Genomic DNA, 22,178 nt, shown 5'->3' with positions numbered 1-22,178 from the left:
TTTAAATGCCCTGGAATTATTACATTATAGGGGAAAAGAAAATCTGGCAAAGTTTAAACATTACCTTGTATTTCATGCCATGGATTTCTTTTCAGTTTAAGAGGTTACTGTACAGGAAGAATGTGTTCAAACTGGCAGAACAAAAAGGCCACCCGAGGTGTGGCAAACAGAGCTGGGGCAGTGTTTGTATGTTAAATACAGATCCGCCCACTTACCAGCTTCACACCTACAGTACTCACTTTAACAATGCAGCAGTGGGAGACGACCTACTTTTTCCCTTTTAACCTGACAAAAACGAAAGTCAGCAAGGCTGAAAATTAATTGGGGTCCTTAAATCAATGTGCACACTGGTACATTCTTAACAATTGAAGTAATAAGTCATTCTTCCAGATGGAAAGTGGCAGCAATTTTTCTGCGGAACACGTTTAATCACAAGAGCCCTTTTCTTCTCTGTGTACTAATCAATGTGTTTGTAAACACATGTGAATGCACGTGTGGGTTTCTAAGTATAGGATTGAGAGCCTGCGTTGCGTGTGCTTCTTGACGTTCACATGCTCTGGAAAGTACCAGGATCCATGCTCTTTATTCCCAATTGCACGCTACTTCTTACCCGTTTGCTGCTGCTACTTGTCACTATTTCATATGCTGTGAAGACAATTAACTGCGTTGGGGAAGTCCTGAGCTCCATTTAAATCAATGGCCCATTACGTTGCAGACTTTTCCCAATTTACATGTTAGCTCAATCATTTGTCCTGCTGCAGATACGAAACGCACATTGTAAAATAGTAACTTACAGCACCTTAAATATCTAAATATTAAAAGATCACAATCTATATTAACATCCAGTTATACAAGACCGAGCAACAGAGCGTCCAACACTCGCACATAAAAATAAGGGCGCTTTAGTTGTATTGTATTGTATGTCTTTATTTATATAGCGCCATTAATGTACATAGCGCTTCACAGCAGTAATACATGTGGTAATCCAATAAATAACAGATAATATAAATAACAGATCATGAGAATAAGTGCTTTAGATATTAAGGAAGAGGAGTCCCTGCTCCGAGGAGCTTACAATCTAATTGGTAGGTAGGGAGAACGTACAGAGACAGTAGGAGGGAGTTCTGGTAAGTGCGTCTGCAGGGGGCCAAGCTTTATGTGCCATGTGTTCAGAATAGCCACAGTGCTATTCATATGCTTCTTTAAGCAAGTGTGTCTTAAGGTGGGTCTTAAAGGTGGATAGAGAGGGTGCTAGTCGGGTACTGAGGGGAAGGGCATTCCAGAGGTGAGGGGCAGTCAATGAAAAAGGTTTAAGGCGGGAGAGGGCTTTAGATACAAAGGGGGTAGAAAGAAGACATCCTTGAGAAGAACGCAAGAGACTGGATGGTGCATAACGAGAAATTAGGGCTGAGATGTAAAGAGGGGCAGAAGAGTGTAAAGCTTTAAAAGTGAGGAGAAGAATGGAGTGTGAGATGCGGGATTTGATCGGAAGCCAGGAGAGGGATTTCATGAGGGGAGATGCTCAGACAGATCTAGGAAAGAGTAGAGTGATTCTGGCAGCAGCGTTAAGGATAGATTGTAGGGGAGACAGGTGAGAGGCAGGAAGGCCGGACAGCAGGAGGTTACAGTAATCAAGACGGGCGAGAATGAGGGCCTTAGTCAGAGTTTTAGCAGTCGAGCAACAGAGGAAAGGGCATATCTTTGTTATATTGCGGAGGAAAAAGCGTTTTAGAAATGTTTTGAATGTGAGGGGCAAATGTGAGAGAGGAGTCGAGTGTGACCCCAAGGCAGCGTGCTTGGGCTACTGGGTGAATGATCGTAGTTCCAACAGTAAGTAGTTCTTCAGTCAACGTGGAATACAAGAAATGTGCATCTTCTAGAAAAGCCCTAACACACCTGCCATATGAAAAAAAATAACACAAACACCACACTTGTATATCTGGATTTATTGGTTATGTATACATCCTTATAACTGATCTGATCATTTATCAAATCCGTTATCGATCTTCCTGCAAGTATCAGGAAGTTCTCGGCTTCAATTCATGAGACCGTCGTGGAAGGGCTCCCTTCTCTCTCACGCAGTATATACAATAATAACAATAATAGGTATATCTGCTTTAGTAGGTGCAGGACAAACAATAGGCATAGAACCTGCTAAATAGGTACAGTGGGACAATATGAAGACCAATGTAACTGCACTGATCACACTGTATGAGCAATATTGCTCACAAGACTACGTGAAGCCGTATTGTACTGTGTATCAGATTAGACCATGTGAGCATCTCCCAGCACGTGTCTTGTTTTTGGGATACATTAGAAATGGAAAATGTTAGCAGATTTGCAGCGTGCAGATGTTCTAGCAGGGGGATAGCACAGCACTCAGACACTACGTATAACACCCACACAGCGCATTTTTTTTTAAAACTATTGCCAATTGATATGATATATTTTTTTTTATTAAACCATAAACCATGTGCAACACGCCATCAACCTAGAACCGTTTATTATTCAGCACGTTAAAGCCGGAAAACCTATTAAATCTTATGCTCGTTTGTGTTTTTAAATACATCAATTCTGTAGTATCTTAATGCCATTTTTTTCAATCTTTTTATTCGTTTTTGAATAACATGAAACAATATAAATACAATTCATGAAAATAAAATTTATATATATATATATCTCAACTACTATACCCCTACACTCCTACAACCCCCCCTTCCCCACACCATACAGTAGCTCATATATTATCTAAGAACCTTGCAAGAACACCAGATCTTACCACAAAACAAAAAAGACACCATCCCGATATCTGAGACCTCTTCATTTCAGAATAAATAAATCTATACATTTATATGGGGGGGGGGGGGGGAATTGCCATTTTTAATGGGATTTAGAGCATTCTTGGATTATTATAGCCGGTATTTGTACACCTCCCCAGCAGTGCAAGATCTTTGCAACACTTTCTGGTTTGTGATGATTTGTTGCCAATGTTCGCAACAGTTTGAGCTGCAAACTGTAACAATAGATAATTTTACCTTGGTAATATCAGGATACATTGTAGCTGCTGAATTATGCTGACTGAAGGATTGATTTGAAACTGGAAGGCAGCCATTATGTTAGGCACACAAATCAGGATTTTTTTTAAAAAAAATTTTTTTTTACAGATTTATAACAGGAACGCCATACGATTGCCGTTTTGGGTAAGAATGTAGACAGACATTGCGACATGCTTTACAGATACAAATAATAATAAAAAAAGGGGGGTAATGCAGTATTGATGCTTTAAAAGCTGCTTCAAGCGAGGAGCTACCTCTATTTCACCATGACTGCTTTGTGCCCATCGCAGACCCAAATCTTCCTTGTTCCTTTACTTTCCATTTCTTACCACCCCACCTTCAGATACCCTGATAATGGGGTAGTGTAGGTGTGGCCAAGTCCCAGGCCTCAAGAACCACCAACAGATCAGGTTTTCAGGATATCCCTGCTTCAGCACAGGTGGCACAATCAGTGGCTCAGTCTTCGACTGAGCCACTGATTGAGCCACCTGTGCTGAAGCAGGGATATCCTGAGACTCTGACCTATAGGTGGCCCTTCAGGACTGGGACCTGCCCTACCCCTGTGGTAGCGTATGTGAGCGTTATACAGAAAGCAGCTCTTTGTTAGTGACTTATACAAGGAGCACTGTGGATACACATGCGAGGCGGGAGGAATGAAGTGTGACTGTGTTCTCCTGCGGGCGTTACAACATACCTTATAATTTATGTTCGTCCTGCTCCTCTGCTACTTGACGATATAAAATGAGCTTCAGCTCCCTCGGTGCCAGAGGGGAGAGCACAGAGTATAAACACAAAGCAACGTGCTGCTAGTCCTCCTGGCACTGAAGGGGGTTTATTATTCTCCGACTAACCACAGGTGTGCCGATTTACCCACCATCTCAGCACAGGAAACCTCTGTTTATCTAAATCCTTTGCAGATAATAAAGATCTCTTTCTACAGGCTGCTGTAAGACACTCTTTGTATGTGTGAGCAGCTTGCACAGGACTTTACCTTTGATATGAGCTGCATTCTCCCGTACCCGTTGAAACACTGGTATCCCCAAAACCAGGACACATCGGGGGTTACATGTGCCATGCAATGCAATGATTTCAGTCTTTCAAAACACATTGGCATGTTTAAAGCCTTTGTTCCTTATAAGAAATAGGTGAATTCTCAGAAGCCAGGAGAAGCGACAACCTCTATGCTTTTTTTCCCTTAAGCCCGTGGCTTCGGTTTATTAGCGTGATCAGTGCAGTGTCAGGAAGGACTGTCGCATTAAGTCTGCATCAGTACAAACAAGATGCTCAGTTAAAGCAGTAACACCACATTTCTCCTTATTTCTTCTGTTACTTATTTGTATACGTAAAGCATGTGACAAATGTATAATTCTACATTCTTACCTAAGCTGGCAATCGTTTGGTGCTCCTGTTAGAAACCTGTAAAAATCCTGATTGTGTGCCTAACATAATGGCCGCCTACATAACTTGTGCTGCAGTCTGAAATGCTGCAGCCGACATGACAAATGTGTAACATATTATTGTTACAGTTTTCAGAGTAATAGAGTGTCTGTTTGGAACACAACAGATCTGTTTGTGATACTTTGTTGCCAAAGCGCAGAGCTCAAAAAGGTGTGTGAGAGCATGTTTCAAAAGAGGAAGTGGATATGACTTTCTAAATGGTTGATGTAGCAACCAAAGGATGATCCTTACATTAAAGAAAATCATTAAAAATGGCATTAAGGGTTTATAAAAGGCAGACAGTATTATCTATTACTACGGAACTGATTCATTTATTTATTTTTCAACATAGGGTTTTTCAGGTTTTTCTGCTTTACGGAGCAAAAGGTCTTCCCTATATGATCAATAATGTGACTTTACAAACAGAACATTCATCAAGCTCACAAATCCCTCCTCGAGTCAAAAAACCTAAAAGCAGCTTCCCTGCCCAGGAGAACATTTTGGTCCCGATAATTTAAATAAAGCTGATCACTTCTCCAGAACGGAGAAGAATCACCACATCAAATTTAATAAGTGTCAAAAAGGGGGATCTGCGTCATCATCATCAGAGGTTCTTGCTATGAACTTCCCGTACAGTTGCTGAATATATAAAATTGCAGCTTATTTCCCCAGCCATACATTTTCGTCTTGCTTTGATCATGAAATGGAGTTAGATATGCCTAGAGTCATTTAAATCTTCGTTATAGCGCTATTACTATTTGAACACACCTAAGGTGGAATTTCTAATGTGTATATAATTAACCAAAAACGAACAAAACAAAATAAAAACTTTAAAAAAAAAAAGGCTAACTTTGCACAGAACTGAACGTAAAAATCATTTGGATAATAAAACTAACAATAAATAAATGACCTACCCATTGTCTGGCATCCATTAGTTTAGCTTTGTTTTCACACCACCTAAAATAAAAAGAATAAAAAGAATTTAAATATTGTATAGGTGAAAAAAAAATATATATATATATATCTCTAGAGCATATCGAATAAACAATGTGAATTGTTTGGCAAAACGTCATTGCCGTACAATGCATTATAGTAACACTGTCGTTTGATGTACAGTACATGTAGTACTTGAAAGCAGGGGCTCAGCACTCCAGTCCTCAGGTCCCGTCCCCCCTTCAACAGGTCAGGTTTTCAGGATGTCCCCGCTTCAGCACAGGTGGCTCAGAGGCTGTCTGTGCCACCTTTGCTGAAGCTGGGATATCCTGCAAATCTGACCTGTTGATGAGGGGTCCTAAGGGCTGGAGTGGTGAACCCCTGCTTCTAAGGCTATGCTTTTAGTACTGGCTATAGCAACGGCAACGTAACCCGTGTCGTCACACGTCGCCGTCGAGAAAGTTGCACTCTGGTGTGCAATGTCGCTGGCGGCAAGGGGCTGTGTGATTGGCTTGCTGCCAGTCACGTGGTGCGGCAAGGAGCTGTGTGATTGGCTTGCTGTCAGTCACGTGGTGCGGCTGTCTATATAAGGCTGCGTCCCCGCTAGGTCTGAGCACGCGGCTACTTACATATATAGATATGTGTAAGTCCCCGCTCACGCGGTGCACGCGCTCGTGCACACACGCTCACCGACACTAGGCGCTTATGTAAACAAAAACATTAGACTTTCAGCGCGCCCAATGCCGCTTCCCCTCGTGCGCGCGCGTAAATGCACCACCAACTATGGGCGGTCCCTACGGACTACATACTGTAGAGTTGCTTTGTGGCTGCACGCCGTCGCCAGGACTATACGCGCAGCCTAATCTATCTATTGTAGAATTCCACTGTTGCCGAAGTTCACCCTCAGAAGCTTGGAATCCAGATAGCGCACAAGGTAGTAGGGCTTGACTGCAAATGAAACATTAACTTTCGCTGTCCGAGAGGCTCATAGCGTGGCAGGCCCTCTGGCAAGAAGGGGACTGCACTGTAATTGCAGTGCTAAGTATCAGCATCAAGCTGCATTGCCAAGCTCCTCTCAGGAGCAAAATGCTGCAGCAAATGTCATCTTTGACCACATGATTTTATAAATCAGTTAATTGATGATGTGATGTTAAACAACGTCACCTTGTAGTTATAATCGGATTTCGGTCTACAAAGACACGATCTGACTTGGGAGTCGGGGCAGGAAACCTTAACCCTTTTACAAACACACATTCCAGTCCCTTTTCCGAGGCTCAGAAACACCACAATACGCCGTAAATAAGCACAATTCACAGATGGCTCATATTTCAGGCCTCCTATGGAATCTCATATGACAGCTAACGTGTTGACAAGCGACATGGAGCACAGTTACACCCACTGAGAGCGTGTAATCTGTAACATTCCAGAGAACAATTACTATTAAAATGAACAGGGCATGTCCTAAATAAATTGCATTCACACATTTCACTGTTCAGTACTGAACACACTGTGACCCAGATTTCATTGGCTAGCTTCCTAAAGTACAATTAAAAACATTCTCACATATCTAGTGAAGTATAATATTGCTATCAGCCTAAAACAAATGTGAGCAGAAACCCTACTTGGAGGATAACCTCCTCCCCCCTCCCCATTCTGCTTTGGGGGATTTTACAGAATTTGAACATGGGTTCTCAGAGCTGAACGGCACTATTTTGACCTTTGGTGAGGGGACCGCCCGGTTCCAGAGGCACTTACTATTATAGTTGCTAATGTTTTAGCTCTAATTTGGGAAATCAAAATGACCACCAAAATCTGTCTTGGCCCTGAAGACTAAGTCGGAGATCATTAGGTCATCGGACAAATCTGGTGGTCATCTTTGAATTTACCGGGACAATACCGACAACTAAAGTAGTAAATATATCTCGTGAAGTGTGCGTCCAAGGGCTAAAAATGAAAGTTCAGCTCTGGAGAACCCTCAGTTTTATGTTAAAATAAATTAAAAAAAAAAAAAAAAACATTGAAGTTAGGGGGAAATGGTTCTTTAAGAAAGAATGGGGAAATGTATTCGTTATTTTTTTCAATGATTATCTGGGCTGCGTTCATCAATTTCCAAATTGACGGAAAGATATCACACAGCTTACATCAGAAGTTAGAAATTCCCAGAGCTTTAGAAAGTCCTGCTTTAAAAGAAAACCCACTATAAAAAATATACACTCTTCTTTGTAGCATACAGTAATGTACATCGTACAGGAGGTTGGGGGGAAAAATGCATGTATGTCCATCGAGTTCAACCTGTTTCCAATTTAGTCAATGAACACACATCCTATATTTGTTATGATATTTATATTGATCCAGAGGAAAGCAAACCCAACTCACCAGTAAGGTCTCATAAGAGGGAGAATTCCTTCCGACTCCAGTAATGGCAATCAGATTTCTTCCTGGATCAACATCTTTCCCATGCGTAACTTATTTAGTATATCCCTGTATACCTCTCCTTTCTAAGAAGACTTCTAAAAAAAATTCAGCACAGGAGGCATAATCAGAGGCTCAGTCTTTGACAGAGCGTCTGATTGAGCCACCTGTGCTGAAGCTGGGATATCCTGAAAATTTGACCTGTTGGGGGGGGGGGGGGGGGCAGCTTGGGGACTGAGCATCCCTGCTGTACGCTGACCCTTTTCCAGTTCTAGGTGGTCTTTTTTGAAAGGAGCGGTGCCCAAAACTATTCCATATTCAAGGAGTGGTTTTAATAAGGATTTATGTCGTGTCAGAATTATGCTCACTTCCCTTCCATCCATAACCCGTTTTATGCAAGATAATATTCTATTAGCCTTTGCAGCTACTGCCTGACATTGGGCACTATTGCTAAACCTGCCGTCTACAAGCACTCAAATCCTTCTCCATCAAGAATTGACCAAATTTGGGCAGATTAGGTTTCTAAATAGCATGATTATTCTTGCTTCTCAAATGTATAACCTTACATTTATCTGTATTAAACCTCACCTACCTGCCTAAACTTCACACTTTCCAAGTCCTTCTGTAGAGAAATTATACCCCGTTCTGATTTTACTACCTGATTTTACTACCTTATACAAATTTAGTGACGTCAGCAAAGATAGAAACTTAGCTCTCTATGCCAACCTGAAGGTTATTAATAAGCAATGAACTTTAAGGTACTCCACTTACAACTTGAGCCCAATCTCGTTCCATGTATGACTATTCTCTTGTTTATCCTTCAACCAGTTTTCAAACCAGGTGCATATATTTTTACCCAGAATAATTGCCTTTTATTCTTTACACTAACCTAGTGTGGCACCGTATTAAAAGCCTTTGCAAAATGTATGTAGACCACATCAACTGCATTACCTTAACTTAAATTCCTACTTACCCCCTCAAAGAAACCGACAAGGTTAGTTTGGCATGACTTCTCTCAAATCCATGCGGTATATTATCAATAATAATTCATTCAACTTTACAGATAAAATCTCAGCCTGGTGCTCCAACATGTCAAATTCTCTAGATTGAAATGTCTGATACTGAACTTGTAAAAGAGTCAAGTTTTGTACTCGCAATCTGGTCAGATGATCCTGCACAGAGTGGGAATACCAGGAACAGCTTTGTGGATTGTACCCTCTGACTGTTTTCAAACATTGACGTAGGAGCGGCTCAATGAGTAAGTGCATCGACTTGGAAAAACTGCTTCAAATCCCAGTGCTGGCTCCTTGTGACCTTAGGCAAGTCATTTCATCTCCGTGCTTCAGGCACCAAAACATAGATTGTAAGCTCCATGGGACAGGTACTCGTGTCTGTAAAAAAAAATATTGTATGTATAGCGCTGTGTACACCGTTCGCACTATACATGAAAACTAAAATTGAGAGAAAGGCAGGGTAAATCTATTGAAGTGAACAGACAATTCTGCTACCTTTATCAGAGTGAAATAACCCACGACCATATGAGAGTTTGGATTACGCAAACATTTGACTTCAATATCATTAAGCATCTTGCACCAAAGAAATCTGTTATTAAACAGCAGGTTCCCCTTTCAGTAGTTAGCAACCTGTCCCATTATTTTTTGCATGCTATGTGGACAGAGGATATAATAGATATGAAATGCATAAACAAAAAGCATAAGTCAAGAACATACGTCAAACTATTCAAATCTTAAAACTGAGAAGACTAAAAAAAAAAAAGCGCTAAGGATTCCTTTTATTACCTCATTTCATAATAATTCATTAAATATACGGAAAACAGTCCTAAAATACTGACGCCTTATGCAAAGAGACCCACTATGGAAAATGCTTTGAAGAATGACCACTATTTTCATACAGAAGGGGGAAAATGTAGGGTATGCATTGATTGAAGGAGACATTAAAACTAAAAGATTGATTATACCACCACAATGTAAAGGTACATCCCTCTAAAAGCAGGGATTGGATGTGCACTTTTTTTGGGGGGAGGGTAGTTAAATTAAATGCCGGGGAGCGTGCGAGGCCTCTGTACCTTACTTACCTTGGTTTCGGGCGACACGTCGCCATGGCAGCACGGCATCAAATGACGCTGCGGGGCTATGTGACATGCTGTCACATGATCCCGTGGCATCATTTGACGCCACCGCAACGTGGATCAAATAACACTGCGGGGGTCACATGACCCCACAGCGTCATTTGACGGCGGTTCCTAGGTAAGGGAGGGGCGTGAGCACTGGGGCTGAGCAGGCAGGGGGCGCAGTGCAGAAAGTTTGCACACCCCTGCTCTAAAGCAGGGGTGCGCAAACTGGGAGGGGCGTGTGATTTTCGGCGGGTCACAGATGTTACAGAGGCCCTGCGCATCCCCGAAGGCATTTAAATTAAATGCCAGAGATCGCGTGAGACCTCTGTAACTTTACATCACATGACCCTACCGCGTCATTTGACGCCGGAGCCGAGCGCGAGCGAGGGGGGGAGAAGAGTTTGCGCACCGCTGCTCTAAAGGATACAAGATCCCACTAAAGTTTTTTTTCCACGTGGCACGAAATGTGTGATATACCTTCTAAAATGCCCATGTATGTGGCCTTTATTATGTTGGACAAATAAAAATACTTGTTATTTGAACATAAAATTAATATTAGAATTTACAATCCAGAAAATTGGAAAAGGGGGGCAGAGGGGGCACTAAAAAATAAAAGACACCGATTGGAAAACACTTATTTTGCTAGACAATGTGGCACAACTACAACGAATGATCTTAGAACATATATACAGATAGAGGAGGTAACACAGATAATCCTACTACAAACGGAATTATACTGGATCATTCTTTTAGATACAGTATCTCCAAGAGGATTGAATGAAGAAAATTACAGATGTTTTCTTAAATAAAAATGGTCGATAAAAAGTAGGATAAAATACTGTATGAATACACTACATAATAGTAATAAACTTTGAATGCCTTTTAATAACTCTAATATCATAAATAAGTTAATTATGCCCTCTGTCCCAACGCTCTCTCAATCACTTTTGCAAATATGAAGTCTATTGCCCCTATAAACATATACATCTGTTTGCTTAGGCCTGTATATACAGTAATTATACATAGGAGATGCGGTATTTATATCCATTTATAATATACTTCTAAAGTGATTTAATGATCACCTGCCTCTTTATACTTCAATGTAGTTAGGCACTTTAAAAATGGCCGCACTAGTCCCCGATTCTAACTCACCGTCGGCTGCATATATCCATAAGAGTAATGGTCTATACCCTCGTATTAGGTTTTGAATACATTATGTATAAGCACTGCTTCCATACAGAACATATAGAATTATATTGAAAGCAAATGTTATGGTGTTGAAATGTATAAATGTATATGTATTGTCAACGTGTCATAGTAGAAAGGGTTAACTATTTGGGGTATATAAAGGAAGTACTACTAATGAGCTACACCACACACCTGAAAGAATGGGCGTGGGCTCCCCGAAACGCATTTTGCATCCGGTGTCCCTGCACGGACAGCTAATTAAATATGGATCTCTCCGAATTGTGGTAACGCTGCCCTGTGTGCCGCCGTTTTTCCTTATCGCAGGCACCAAACCGCAATATAAAAGATAAGGCGAGTAAAATAAAGCAACCAAACTTGTCCAATGTGCAAACTGCAGCCAAGACCAAAACACCCAAAAGTGAATATTTGCCTCAAATACCAATTAGAGTTAAAATATGAAGTTCAGATCTGAACTTTGAGGAAACAAAGAAGACTTGTACAGTACTAAGCAGCATTCACAGCTGGCCTCTAATTAAATTTCGCTTTAATTTAATTTAAAGTAAAAAATCAGAAACATAAAAAAAAAAAAAAAAGAAGAAGACTGTGTTCCCTAGCTGTGCTATTTCTCCAGATCACTCTTCTTTCGCATAGCTTCTTGCAAACGTTGTGTTTAATTATAAAATAACCCTTGTCACATTACTTCTAAATCCATGTTCTCCCTTCAAGATGAAAATGCCCTGCTGGGAAAAGCCTTAATTAACATTAGGGGTTCGCAGACCAGATAGAGAACAGAGTGGCTTAATCAGTTCCAACTCTGTGATAAGAGAAGGTCTTAGCCCATGGGAGGCCAACACCAGTCCTCAAGGGCCACCAAGAGGCCAGATTTTCAGGCTATCCCTGATTCAGCACGAATGGCTCAGTCTTTGACTGAGCCATCGGTGCTGAAGCAGGGATATCCCCAATACCTGGCCTGTTGGTGGCCCTTGAGGACTGGAGTTGGCCTCCCCCTGCCATAGTCGCTTTCATTTCTTGTCCTTGGCGCCATCTTTGCTACAGGTGCCCACTCAGATTGCTTCACTGGGCAACCTGTGAGGGACACTTCCACCAAGAGATGCCTTCTCTCCTTCACCACGGTGAATAGCCGTGTCCCCAGGTTACTATTACTATTTCCAGGAACCAAGAAGATTTTGTGTCATCCTTTAAGTCCGGGTTTCTCGTCATGCTCTTCAAGCAATCCCAGACAGATCAGAGATATTATGAACAACTAGTGAAGTACAGCTCAACCTCGTTATAACGCGATTCGTTACAACGCAAATCCGCCTATAACGCGATGCAAGTGTGGCTCCCAATTTTCATATTTATTAATACTTTACAACACGATTATTGGTATCGTAAATACTTTATTGTACAATGCATACAATTGTACATTATTTCTAACGCAATCCGCTTATAGCGCGATGTGATTCTTTGGACCCCAAGCACAGCGTTATAAGGGGGTTCAGCTGTACTAGGCGTGCATGCACTTCTCGTATATGTGAACGGCTGGTTATTCCCAAACCGGAGCATGGATGGGATGTCCCTTTAAAAAAAAAAAAAAAATTCATGAATAGTTGTGCCTCAATTTCAAAACAATTGAATGTACTGTATTTGGAGACCGTCTCCTCACAAACACATCCCTTTTATAATCTAAACACTGGTTTCTCCGTCTCCATCCTTGATTGAGATATACCACTTACTGTATAAGGTGCGTTGCATTATCAGTGAGATATAGACCCAAAGCTGTTTGCCAGGCTTTCTAACCTTTTGCAAGAAGGTGGCCACTTAAATGCTGTCTTTGTAGAGATGCATATTCATCTCATCTACCGTAATTTATTGTTGCGCCTCCCTGAATCCCAAATCAATTATTTTCAATAAGAGTATTGCTACAGGAGTCCTCTCTCGCATAAAGAGCAAACAAATTAATAAAAAAATAGAACGGCGAACAGAAACCAGACAGAATCATCACACACACAAGGAAATGTTCATCAAGCCCTTTTAAAAAAAAACAAGCACGGGGAAAAATAAAAACGGATGAGACGCCAGCTGTAAGGCATTGGTTTACTCCTCTGTTTCAGCGCCAGGAATGAGATGGAGCCCGAGCAAACCGATACCGCGCAAAATCTTTGCAAGACTGCTCCTCGTCACACACGACATATACTCAAGATGACTGGAGGTCTTAATTAAAGCCACAAACAGATAAATCCATTACAAGTAATCTGGACTTTCATAGCACAATATTAATAGATGAAGATTGCATTATCACACATATGTAACCAATACCCGTCATAAAATGTATTTCTTCATGTGCAAAGCTGGTGTACACATTTTAACACATGAGCAATGAGTGAAATGGAATGCATACTGCCCATCAACAAATATACCCAACTGTCCTGTGTGCCTTGTTTTTAGATTGATACCGAAATATTTTTTGAGTTCCAAAGTCCAATTTAAATGAAACTTTTTTGTGCCAGAATGCATCGATCGGCACTATCCCAGATTAAGGAACACAAAAGTAACCCCCTTTGAATCCATTATTCCGCAGCTGAACACACTTTAGGCCTCGGACATGGTGCTGCAGACCGTGCGGGCCAACAGACTGCCTTAAGGCAGTGTTCGGCAGTGTTCGCGTCCATGCAGCATGCGCACGTTGCGCAAGAAATCAGTTCAAACGGAGTTCTTGGCGCTACAGGCCGGTCATGTGAACGGTTCGCCCAATGAAGGCGAACCAGCTCCATGCCTCCCCTTGGCACGCCCCCCACAGCCTGTCTAGTATGGCCAGGGAAAAGCCTCCGCACGGGGGAAGTCACTATATCCGAGGCCTTATATTAGGAGTGGGCAACTCCAGTCCTCAAGGACCACCAACAGGTTAGGTTTTCAGGATATCCCTGCTTCAGCACAGGTCTTCAACTGAGCTACCTGTGCTGAAGCAGGGATATCCTGAAAACCTAACCTGTTGGTGGTCCTTGAGGATCGGAGTTGCCTACACCTGCTTTTTAGTCTGCACCCCCCTGCCTGCTCTCTTCCCCCCCCCCGCCCCCTTTTACGTGTTCAACGGCTTTTTCTGACATCGCGTGACCCCCCGTCACCAGTAGCCGCTGGAGACCAGGTAAGGGACACAGAGGCCTATCGTGCGCTCCCCCAGCATTTCATTTAAATGCTTTGGGGAGGAGCGCGGGGCCTCCGTAAGCACCGCGCCCACAGAGAATCTCACGCACCCGGTTTGTAACCCCCTATCCTAAATTCTAATGAAAGCATTCTTGTCCAAATGGGAGGTTTCTACCGTACTCTGAGTAAAAATAAAAAAAGACATGTTTTAAAAATCAACACACCCGAATGAACTACAGGATATTAAATGTTTATTTAAATGCTGCGCTTATGTGATGTGCCGCACTATAGTTTTTACGCACTACTGCCAATATTGCATATGCAAAATCATTCAACTTGAAATATATATAAATCAATAAAAAATATACAGAAGACGTGTTCTGCTGAATTCCTAACCGGAAAAACCTCCAGTGTTTGTTAATGGTAGGAAGATGAACTATCCGTTTGTTTTGTCATTTGGAATAAAGAACGTAGTAGTAACAGTAGTAGTAGTAATAGCAGGAGGAGGAGTAGTAGATAAATGTGCTTTAAATGTTTTGACACATGCTGTGCAGCTAAACTATTAATTATTTTCCCAACAAGAAACAAATGACAGTATATTCTTTCACACATCAGTGTCCCCGATGTGCAAATAAATGATGTGATGACTCTTATGTGAAAAATAACAGTGAAGTACTCACCACAACAAATTTGGTCTTATGGAGGGGGAGGGTGGGGACGCATGGACATTTTCCCCTTTTAAACATATCCATGCCATTTAACATCACCCTGTTGTAGTACGTTTGACAGGTTGATAATGTGCAGTCAAAAACATTGGCTTTTATTTACATATGCGTATGTAAATAGCATATGCTTTTCCTCATCATGGACTAGTTCAGTGTTACCAAATATATGGAGAACTCCCAAATCTAGCACTATTCGATGCATGTCTTTATTTGTCAAGTATTCTTTTTTTTTTTTTTTTTTTTTTAAATATACTGGACCTGGATGTAAAATAAATAAATAATCAGAAGCCATGGAAAACATTGCAGGAGAGGTGTGTGTGTGTGTTTTGAAGAGTCTGAGCAAGACGAAACACAGCCTTGTAGGACCTCTGTGCTAGACAATACTTTTACTATAGGAGACCTGTTCCTTGTATTATGCTCGTTTGTGAATAATAGTTCCCAAAAAATTCTCCCTACGCCATTTGAGATTTTAACCATAACAAGGACACGTGACAATGCGGTGAATGGGGCAGATTTTGGGGGCCTGTGGAAGATATGCAAGTACACTCCCTTTTGTTGCTGCACTTCATACAGTGCAGTGGTTTTGTCACTGTGTTACCCACCTAATAAAAGAAATGCAACTTGAAGGAGCAGTTCCTCCATTAAGTGTTTTGTTGGTTTTTTTTAGTCTCTGAGCCAAAAACGCCACTATTTTCATCTCCGGGTTAAATCGGAGAAAAAGAATAAAGTAATACCGGTAACTTCCACATAAAGTTACTCAGGAGCCGAGTAACTTTCCCTGGAGGTGAAAGTAGAGCGGTTCCGCGGTGAAGGACTTCCCGTTCCAACCCTGTAAACAATGGGAGGTTAGGATGGATTGCTCCTTTAAATGAGCTGCTACACAAATGAAACACTTGTCAGAGGTGAGAAGTCCAATGTAAGATGTGCAGATCCGCAGCATTCTGACCCATGGAAAAGTATCCAGTTACATCCTTAACAAGTCGAGTCCCCAACCGTACAAGCACAATATGCTACCATGATACTATTGTGATATAGCGGTGGATAGAGAGGTTTATTAGCTTTACAATACACTGTTGTGCATTGATCAAACACACCTGTGGTTCAAACATTCAGTACATTCTGTAACTCATTTGTCGTTCACATTCACTGGAACCAGTTCATTCGACTGCATGTAGCTGCACTGAGGTAACAATGTATGCAAGCTGAAAACTGTGATACTAGCAGTATTTATTATGCGGTGGTTACATCTATGTAAACAGTACTTTGAATGGTGATACTAGTGTTGTCTTGATCACATTTCCGCTACAGAGACTGATCCCTGCTTATTTAAGCTAATATGAGTTACATTAGTCTGTGTTAGGACAATTATACTGATGTACGTATGTTTCTCTCTTGAGGAGTTATTACTCCTATTATATCTCAATTGTACTGACACACAGCATCAATAAGACTGTGTGATGCTATAATTTCTTCCATTGTTGCATTTCTCCCTGTCATTTTAATTGTATATATGTTAAATAAACCTTTTTAATTTAGATTACTAGTGAGTGGCTATATAGGGGCACTCTACCCCAGGATTGAATATTTCCAACCCTCAACTGGCTACTAGTGAGTGCACATAGGTTCTTTGGGTTGTATCTTCAACCATCCCCTTCCTTGCTACCTTGGCCAGCAAGTATCAATAGATGGGAGCCTATCCAATGAAATCAATAGGAGCATGGAGATTGGATGGAGTACATTTAGAAGAAATAAGACAATCTTACAAAGGAACCTTCCATTGTACCTCAAGAGGAAAGTGTTTGATCAGTGTATCCTGTCTGCACTCATCTATGGATATGAAAATTGCACCCTAAATGCGAAGATAATTCAGAAGAGACAAGAAAAAGAATAAATGGGTCCGGAAGCAAACCAAAAAAAAAAAAGGGGGGTCAGTGACATGACAAGTGTGAAGAAATTAAAATGGGAGTGGGCCGGGTAAAATCGCAAGAATGGCCATCATTGGATAGGGATGGTAGTCAACTGTATTCCAAGGTATATCAAAAGACCAAGCCAATGACCAAAGTTAAGATGGGAGGATAAAATCAGAAGATTGTTGGAGCAACATTGCGAGGCATGCATCCACAATACCTGGAAAACCATTGGCGAGGCCTTCATCCAGCAGTGGATCGACGGGCTGAAGATGATATCTATATTTATACACACATGGATTAAGTATTAAAAAAAAAAAACAGTGACTGCCCGTCATTCGTGTTGGAGGAAGTATTGCCCTATGCACCCATTTCTTCATACTAGAGTTTCAGTGATTATCCACAATGGTAGCCATCTTTAATGATAATGAAAATTAAATAGTATTGATTGATTCATTATCAGAGGATGATGATTAAGGTAATAAGGGACAATCAGAATATCCCCTACCATGCATATATTTAAACGTTCCTTCAAGACACTTTTTCTAGGACTCTTTTCTTTTACTTTCACCCTAGAGCTGCATACTGCGAGTCCTCATATTCATAGCCAAAGCCCTGCTGAGAAACACACTATTCATTGTGTCTTCACTCGCCTCCTTTTAGATTATAAGTTCCTTTGGGCAGGGACCTCCTTCCAATTGTCTCAATTTGTCTTAACACAGTACGTACCCTTGTGTCATACAATGTTATTGTCCTTCCTCCCACATTGTAGTGCGCTGCCTAATACGTTGGTGCCATACAAATACAAAAGGCTGCAAAGCTAATAAATCTGGTGCAATTATCTAGCCATGATTTTACCTCAAAGAAAAACCTCCAGTTGCTTTCAATTAGATAACTTTCTCTTTCAAAAATATATTGTCGCTTTTGCTGGTGTATTGTCCCAGTTTTGCATCCAGGAAACGAGAGAAAGTAGACCTCCGACTTCAAAGACCCATTTCTGCATTACAGTATTAAAAAGGAAGAGCTTCCAACCGGGCCTGTGTTATTTACAAGTAGAATGTGTATACAGCTTTCACTTCCAATCATCGTCTTTGTTCCTGGACACCTACCAATTGCAATGTCCTGTTACCTCCTTCCACCTACGCATCTACCAACTGCGATGAGGGCAAGATATAGAATCCAGGCTAACAGATGGAGTTGGATGGAGTACAATGCAGCATTTCACTTCAGATTCGGCTTATTACAATCAGTGCGTGAACAACTCAGCGGAGACTGACCCGCGCCTTGTGCAAGCACTGCTGTCCATCTGTTATTTATTTTCAGAATTTAGGAGATCAAAAAAGAATAATTTAACCTGTTTCAGTACTCGAGTAGTCGGCACTACACACGATGTGGTGCACAACTAGAGCAGAAGGGTTAAGCTTACTGTTTTTTTGAGGATTAAAAGTGGATCGGTCTTTAGTGCTACATAAAGAAAACAAAAACCAGCAGAATGTTATTTTCCTTCCAAGCGGAGAAGGAAATTTTGACCCACCTGGGAGTTAAAGACTATTCAGTATGGGCTGAAGCATCCAGCAATAAGAACCTACAATCAACAGAACAGGAGAAAACGGAGGTTGTGTGTTATTTTGCACAGCCTGCCATGCTGTTCTGACCACCCACTTGCCAGGCTTTTCTTTGGTGTGGGAATGTGCTCTGACTGTGGATTCAACTTTGCAAATGCAGCTACATAGTATCTACTTTAAAGGCGGGGGGGGTGCAAGCCAGTCCCAATTATTAACCTTGCAAATGAAGTTTATAGAAAATGAATACAGTTCATGAAAGTTTGTGGAAAAGGCTGTGTCACAGGAGACCTTCTTACCAGGATCATACATTGAGCAAAAAGGGTACTGTAAATGAAATAAATTTTACATTTATTCACAGGAAAAGGCAGACCCACAATGTTACACAAACTACATAAGAAAAGACACACTTACTGGGGGCATGGGGGTGATAACTAGACTTTCCTAAGTGCAGGAGCTTCTAAATCCCAAAGTTTATTCCGACAGGGACCTAGCCTGAAATATCCTGGAACTGAGATCTGCCGGCAATTCCAGACACCACTGCTCCCCTCTCTCCAGAAGACTTGAATTTACTTGCTGGACTTGGTGCTTAGAATCTACAAATCTGATTGGCTCAGGGGTTTATAATACTTCTGAGTTTCATTCACAAAACCCTGAAGCCAATCCAGGACGTGGGAGTTTCCTTACCAGCCAATCAGAGCGATGCTGGTCTTGTGAAGCTGGTGCTGAATCTGCCATGGGCATGTGCAAGGTTGCCACCTCAGCCACTTGCTATTCAGAAGCCACACGCTGGGTTGGGCTCCTTCAAGTCAGGTGGGGCAAATGAAAATTCAGAGAACTTCCATTTATCCCAAGACGTGGGTACTTGAGCTCTTCCCTCCTGTCTTGACCACTCAGACATCCTCTGTGGCTTTCATCTCCGACATCCTAGCAGACTTACTGGCACCAAGTTGGAAGCCCCAGTGGCCTGTCAGAACATTGGTTCTGAAAGTCCCAACTTATTTACTGTGCACAAAGCATATATGTACTTAACACACTTTGTTAATAAAATATACACTTTAAAAAACTAAGTCTTTCAGGTATGGGAAATAGAATAAAAGGCTGCACTATATTTTTCACTGGCCATATTCCCCACACACTGTTGCATAGACTTAGTATGGATTCTAAGAATCCCCTCACAGCCCTATATGTATGGTTGGATCACATCAGAACCCCTATACCGGTTCTGGGTGACAAGGCATTTACTGGGTATCCCCATTAACCTGGGGACCGCTTGACTGTTTCAGGGACACCGCACATCCCTATGCCCCTTTTACCTTTCTGGTCTGTGTTGAAACAGGGAACCCCTAGTGGTGAGTCGCAAAATCATTTTCATGGGGAGGTATTGCCGGGACAATGTGCCTACATGTATCCAGGAATCACTCATGATTCCCAGGTACATTTTTGGGGTATCTAGCAACTCTAGGCAAATTCTGACAACACTTTCTCCACAAAACCCCCCTTGAAACTCAAACCACAGCAATCTCTGTTTGCTGGCACTCCTGGAAAGTTAAAAACACATCAAATACGTTATTACTGCACATTACTGGTTATGCATGTACAAACATTCCCAGTAAGCACAAATCCCAATACACACACACACACACACACACACACACACACACACACACACACACACACACAGTATCTTCTGATCTGTCTCTCCTCCCTGTCATGTAACTCCTAGTAGTCTAGGCTATGACAGGTTAATCTGTAGGCTTTTTGACCCCCCTCATGCCCCTCTTATGAGTGACAGAAGTACGGTGGTGACTCATGGCCTGTGTAAGCCAATCTGGTATAGGTATAGACCATGAGCCCGCCCCTTCTTGTTCCTCCTAGGAGGGTGTGGCAAATTTAGTTCAGTCCTGCTCTGGAGGTGGAAGAGAGCAGTGGAGCTGTGAGACTCTCCCATGGCGGGATGAGCATGCTCACCCCCAGCCTTTGGGCCAGGGGTAACATCTGACTCAGCCACAGATGACCTGTAAGACCAGGGGCCATCACCATCTAGAGGTCTAGGATCTCAGACTCTGAATCCCTGTAAGGAAGATCTACAGTGGATGAATGCCATACAACAGGCCTGCATAACTCCAGGCCTCGAGGGCCGCAAACAGGCCAGGTTTTCAAGATATCCCTACTTCAGCACAACTGGCTCAATTAGTTGCTCAGTATGACTGAACCACTAATTGAGCCAGCTGTGCTCAAGTAGGGATATCCTGAAAACCTGGTCTGTTTGCGGCCCTCGAGGCCTGGAGTTGTGCAGGTCTGCCATACAATAAAGGCCCTTGTTATCACACTCCTGTAAGTATCAGTCCTTGGGCAGGAGGGAGACGTATGCAATAGTGGGGGCAGATTTCTGGACACCCTGGAACCCACTACGGCTGGAGGCGCTAACACCATGAGAAGAACTACAGAGAAAGATCCTAAGCCTGTCCTGATCTCCATACAATCCAACTCAGCTCTCCTGATCCTAACAGGTATCCGCACCACACACAGGTAGCAGAAGCTGTGTACGTCCCACGGCGGGGGAGAGAAACAGTGCTACATATATTTATGTCAAAAGGAGTGCTACTGAGCGTGACAATTGTATACAACAAAAGACAGGGGAGACTAATGCTACATCCAATTGACAAAACATATATGGTAATAAGTATGAAGTTTAAATACTTTAATAATAAGATTTTCTTGGTTATTTAGTTTAACCCTTTGGCCAAAGCGTCATAAGCCTGCATACCAACGCCAAGGTAACGTAAGGTATGTCATGGGAGAGGGGGTTTGGCCCGGTATTAAAGGGGTTACACCCCATTTGGCAACCCCTGCTCTCACTTGGGAAGCAAGGGGTTAACTGGACTGCGGTCCAGTAATGTGTTTTTACCCTGCTTCAGCACCCAAATGTGTATTCCCCTGTAAATGTGTATTGTTCCCATTCCAGTGTCTGCACCAACACATACACTGGGATCGATGCGGGAGGGAAAGGGTTAATAGTTAAGGAGTGATTATAGCCCTTTGTTCCATTTTCCCGCCTTTGCAGGCTCCATTTTGCATTTCCCCATAGGTTGCCGTTGCAGCTCCATACGATCCTATGGGGAAACTGGCGATTTGGGCCCATTTTCATCAGAAGACCTGCAGGGGGCGGCCGAGAGGAGGAGCGGTAGTTCCCCATTTTAAGACAATGGAGCCATTCATTTCAATGGGGATTCCTCGACCCCGACCTCCAGGAATGGGTTGGCAGCCATCCAAACTGCAGACCGCAGAAGCGGATACATTGTCTAAAAAAGAGCTTTGATCACTCCCCGGTCAAGTTCAATCACAATTGGCGTGGGAAACTTAGGTTCTAGGGCACCCAGGAATAAAATTATTTTTGCCCCTAGACCCTAGGAACCCCCACACTCGACCAACACCGGGTCCGAGAATGAAGGACCCCCGTAAAGGGTCGCGCTCGCCACGAGGGTCGCGCCATTGACTCTAATGGGAGCGGAGGTCCCATTGAATCCTATGGCGGCGCCGGCCCATGCATTTCCTATGGAGGCGCCGGCCATATTGATTCTAATGGAGGAAAGCCGCCTGGCGTTGAAATGGCTAAGTCCGAAAGTGTGAAAAATGTAAGCCTATATCTCCGGTTCTGTGAGTACCAGAGGGCTGGG

At 42.3% G+C, this 22,178-nt stretch overlaps 1 pseudogene; it reads right to left on the bottom strand.

Annotated features, from left to right (window-relative positions):
• Positions 1-22,178, bottom strand: part of LOC142491391 (rho guanine nucleotide exchange factor TIAM1 pseudogene) — a 184,912-nt pseudogene that overhangs the window by 109,121 nt on the left and 53,613 nt on the right.

Source organism: Ascaphus truei, chromosome 3 (genome assembly GCF_040206685.1).
Source record: "Ascaphus truei isolate aAscTru1 chromosome 3, aAscTru1.hap1, whole genome shotgun sequence".
Lineage (NCBI taxonomy): Eukaryota > Metazoa > Chordata > Amphibia > Anura > Ascaphidae > Ascaphus > Ascaphus truei.
Note: the sequence above shows the minus strand (reverse complement) of the source record. Positions and strands in the feature narration are given on the sequence as shown.